The sequence below is a fragment of the Corylus avellana genome, chromosome 9, assembly GCF_965113065.1.
Source record: "Corylus avellana chromosome 9, dhCorAvel1.hap1.2, whole genome shotgun sequence".
Taxonomy (NCBI): domain Eukaryota; kingdom Viridiplantae; phylum Streptophyta; class Magnoliopsida; order Fagales; family Betulaceae; genus Corylus; species Corylus avellana.
This window is the reverse complement of record NC_142498.1, coordinates 9,133,947-9,138,932: the sequence shown is the minus strand read 5'-3', so window position 1 is coordinate 9,138,932 and position 4,986 is coordinate 9,133,947. Positions and strand designations below refer to the sequence as shown.

The following is a 4,986-nucleotide window of genomic DNA, read 5'->3' as shown; positions in this document are numbered from 1 at the left end:
AACCATACTCAAATAAGATTGACAATATGTCAATATTCCAATTATCTCTAGATATCCAATGTTTGACAACCTAAGGGCATGGTATATACTCCTTAAGCTATTGCCTTCCCTAAACAACGAACTAGGCATGGTATCTACTTTAGTTTCTTTCTTCCCTAGAGAATTTATAATGGTATCTACTACGTTGTTCTTTAAGGAAGCATAAATCTATGAAAATAGACAACCACACAAGGCCTAGGGCATGGTATCTACTCCCAATTCTCCAAGTTGATTAGCCCAAGAACCTGTGATGGGGTTCTTTTGTCACTTTATTAAGCCCAGGACTCGGTCATGAACTTTACTCTCGTTACATCCCCGTCCTGATGCAACTCCTAACAAGAAAATAGTAACTCTCCATTACATATTCCGTCCTTATGAAACTCCTGATGAGAAAATAGTAACTCACCATTACATGTCGCGTTCTGATGGCACTCCTGATGAGAAACCAGTAACACCTCGTTACATGTCTCGTTCTGACGGGGTTCCTAGTGGGAAAACAGTAAGCTTCTTCAAACAGCCCCTAAAAGCCTAAAAGCTATTCCCCAAAATTTTAAACAACAAGAAATACAAGAAACATCATTGAATAAGGCCAAACTAAAACCTAACAGTTTGGAATCGAGGTCGAACATTCGGCCAAAGAGCATGGAATGTTCGATCAAAATGCCAAGGTTCATGCAAGGCTTATACTTTCAAGCCATGATGTAATAAATCTCATCCTAAGCCTTTAATAGGTTTTTACTCCTGATTTGTATGAATACAAAGGACAAGTCTCAGTAGTGTGATTAGAATGGGAACATATGGCACATACCTGGAGTTGTGCAGCTTGCTGAACGGGAGAGATGTTATGAGTAGTCATGGCTTTTACAATCATATCTAGCTTCCTTTCCATGACAGCCATCTGATTTTGAACTCCTCTATTCGTGTTCACTTCATACATGCCCTTACTCTTTACTCCTTGCCTCCCTCTGGATGAGAATTGTTGGGAGTGCTCACTCAATATCTCGAAGAGCTCCATGGCTTCCTTACTGCTCTTTTCCATAAGATCACCTCCACAAGCTGAATCAACAATACCTTTGTTAGTGTCATTTAAACCTTCATAAAAAGCTTGTACGTGATCATCTTAAGGTAGGTTGTGATGTGGACACTTGAGAAGCAACACATTGAAGTGCCCCCATGCTTCAAAGGAAAGGTCTCCATCTCTCTGTTGGAATGTTTGAATCTCCCTTCTAAGTTGCCTTGTCTTTTGAGCTAGGAAAAACTTCTTGAGGAATTTTGTGGCTATAAATATATAAAAACAAATTATACATATATAATATGACAAATTATATATATATAAAATATGCATATTGAATAATATAAATGTATAAGATTAATGCTTAATCATATGATTTAATGACAATTCAAATACTTATTCAAGTTCATCATATGATTCATGTACAATGATAATATGATTCGTATAATATCAAATTAAGTAATTTACATTGGATTAAATAATGAGTTACTTATAACTACAATTGAAATATTAATGTATTATTATAATTTATATGATTATATCACATGATCAACTAATGATTAAATCATATAATAACAAATCAAGTAATTGGCATTTGTAATTGGACCTCTTGTCTCATTAAGCAATGAGTGTTCACGTCAAAAGGTGAAGAATTTTGATTTGATTAATGTCATGGTTAGTTTGGTTTCGTAACCTTTTTGACTTGAGTTAGTAAGCCCTTAGGGGTGTCTTTACACCTAATGCCCTAAAACCATTTGGTTTGGGAGTCATTGACTTAACACTCATTACATGGGTCAATTAGAAAGATTAAGGGAACCAAACATTGCATAGCCTGACCAAAAAGGAAAAAGAAAAAAAAAAAAAAAAAAAAACGGGAGTGAAGCTAAAGCTACTGGTTTCTCGTCAGAAGCATCGTTAGGATGGGCGTGTAATGGGACCAAAGTTGGACTCCCTGGTTTATCGCCAGATGGAACGTCAAGACAGGACATGTGACAGGGATGAGTCATTTGGCCTTTCGTCATGACGGCACTCGTTTCCAGTTGAGACGTGAAGAAGGATTTCGATGAGAGGTAGAGTTTCCTTGGTATCTTGGTTTTCTTCCTAATTTTCCTTCCCATTGCTTTTGGAAAAGCATTGGATGTGTTTACGGAAGTGTTCTACACTGCTTCGGCACCCAGACATCTCTTGGGTATCACTTGAAAGTGATTAGGTCACTTGGGCGTCATAACGCGGCTCCTAATGGGAAAATAGGGATTCACTTCCCAATTCCCATCCTAATGGAGTTGATTTCCCGTTAGGATGCTGTTGGTTTCTGCAGAATGTTCGAAGCCATTTTTTTACCTGCAAAACATCCGAATTTGAAGATGCTCTTTCTTGTTTCTTTTTTAATTCTTCAATCTGTTCTTCATTGAAGCTTATTTCTTCTCCAACAACATCTTTGAGTTTTAGATTGAACAAAACTGAAATGACTTAAAATTTTTTTTTTTTTTAGAAAAATAATTATGGGATCCTACCAAGTGCGCTTGATTGCACGCATGGTGCGTTCGATCGCACTAACAGAATGCGATGGAATGATAAATGGAAAGCTGCGCTCGATCGCACATAAGGTGCGGTCGATCGCAGTAACAGAATGCAAAAATTGCAAGAAAAGACTTAAAACACAAAAACACCAAAATAACATAAAACACAACAAACAGAAACAAAATAAAATAAAAATAAAACAAAAGGATATGCTATGGGGTGCCTCCCATGAGCGCTAAGTTTTACGTCTTCAGCCAGATTGTGGTCCCATCTTAATTGTGCCCAGAAGTAGATGCTCCAGATGGTGGTGGTAACCGAGCTAGGATGGACCGCATCAAGTTTTCCAGGGCAGCTAAACGTTTGTCCATGGCGACCTTATCTTCCCTAGCTTCCCTTCTTTGATCAGCTACCTCTCTCTGAATACCATCCATTTGCTCACAAAGGGATCGATATTGGATGGCTTGAATATCAATTGAGGCCTCTTCATCAACTTCTACTACTGGCTCAGCTGCCGGTTCATCTTCAGCCATTGGCTCAACCTCCTCTGCCTCTTCCTCTTCTTTTGGAAGTGCTTGGGGCATATGAGAGCAACTCTTATTCCATTGGCAAATGCCAAATATGGGAGTGGTCGTGACTGGTTCATCTGCTGCAGTGCCCTTGATGCCCTTTTTCCGAAGAATATATGTGATCAAGTATGGGAATGGCAACCCCCATGAGTGAGTGGACTCTGCTCCCCCAACATGCACTCCATTCCAAAATTTATGGATTTGATTCCAAATAATTTCGGGAATGGAATACCAGGCATCCTTGTGAAAGGCGTAAAGGGTTTGTAGAAATTGATCTCGCCTTTGAGTTTTGTGTCCCAAGGGGAAGGCATTTCGATGAACCGCCGAGTCCACGAACCATAACCTTCGCGGCAACTTGGACCGGTTGCCAGCATTGTGGTGGGCATTTGTATAGTCCCCTTGGCACATATCTTTGATGATCTCTGCCACATAATATCGGGCCGGTTGCTCGGCAAGATTTGCAGTTTCGGGAGGATGCTCATCATTGCATTGCAAGGCGGCGGCTATGTCGGCCCTCGTCACATGAACAATTTGGCCTTGAACTTTGGAGGAGAGAGCAGCCGGATTGTCACAGTCATGAGAGAGATTGGCATAGAATTCCACGACCAACTTCCAGTAGACGGTAGAAGTGACCGGTTTAAAGAGCTTTTTGAGGCCCCTTCGCCTAAACTCGGCAACCGCCAATCGAGTCGCCTCATTATGTTGAAAATCTTCTCTTATGGTGAAGGTGGTTTCAAACAGTAGCCCCCGCTCTTCAAAAGCTGGTGGGGGAGAAATATCATGAGCTCCTGACCCTCTGGAAGATGAAGCACGTGTTCTAGGCATTTGGGACTTGGTTGGGGACTTTTGTCGAACACGTAGTGTGCACTCCGATTGACTTACAATGACAACTTCGGCCAAGGATGCTCCAAACTCCCTGCAAACACACCCAAAATCCAACACAAAGGCAATGTGGGTGGATAAACACCCACTATTGCAAAAAAAATTGAAAAAATTTGGAGATTGTATGAGTGTTCGGTGATGTTTGAGGGTTGGGGTGAGGTTGGAATGTGATGTGGTTTTCAGTGAAAGATGGTGGTATGGTGGCCGGAAAAAGGTCTTAGATGGTGGTGGTGTAGTGGATTTGGTGAAAGCTAGTTGAAAAATGGGAGGAGAATGAGTGCCGAAGGTGGGAAGTTGGAGGGGGTCTGTATGGCACCGGGAGAGGAGTTGTGGGCCATGGGAAAAAGTGACCTAAATAGGTCGTAGGCCCTGCTGTCCGAGTGCACTCGATCGCACTCCTGGTACGCTCGATCGCACTCCTGGTACGCTCGATCGCATTCGGCCAGAGGTGCGCATGCCTGGGCATAGTGCGCTCGATCGCACCTAGGGTGCGTTCAATCGCACTAACAGAAAGTATCAGGCCCCTTTCGGCAACTGCGCTCGATCGCAAGGCCCCTGCGATCGATCGTAGTACCAGAATGTCAGAAATTTAATTCAATTTAATTTAATTTAATTAATTAATTAATTAATTAATTTATTTTTAACAAAAGAAAAGTAAAAGGTCAAAACATCAAAACATGTGTGAAGGAAAGAAAGTGAGATGAAAAGACGAGATAGAAAATGTTACCGTCCTCTTAGTGGCATCAGTACCACTATTGTGAGTAGATGCGCTTGAGGTTCTTGCCTGCTCAACGCATCTACTGGTGACTGTAGGACTCCTAGTGTGAAGAGCTGCACTTGAGCTCTTCAGAATTAGGCTCAAGTGCTCTTGTAGGAGTGGGACCTCTTTGAACTGTGACTGCCTTCAGCTGCTGGTGATTGCTTGGGTTAGGTACTATTTGAGCTAGGAATTCCCCCTGCTTCCTC

General features: G+C 41.6%; 1 non-coding gene across 1 annotated transcript; it reads left to right on the top strand.

The window, feature by feature from the left end:
- The first annotated feature begins 1,166 nt into the window (after positions 1-1,166).
- LOC132191202 (small nucleolar RNA R71) lies at positions 1,167-1,273 on the top strand. Its single transcript, XR_009441230.2, has one exon. It is a non-coding gene; the product is annotated as a small nucleolar RNA R71 (small nucleolar RNA).
- Positions 1,274-4,986: the final 3,713 nt, after the last annotated feature.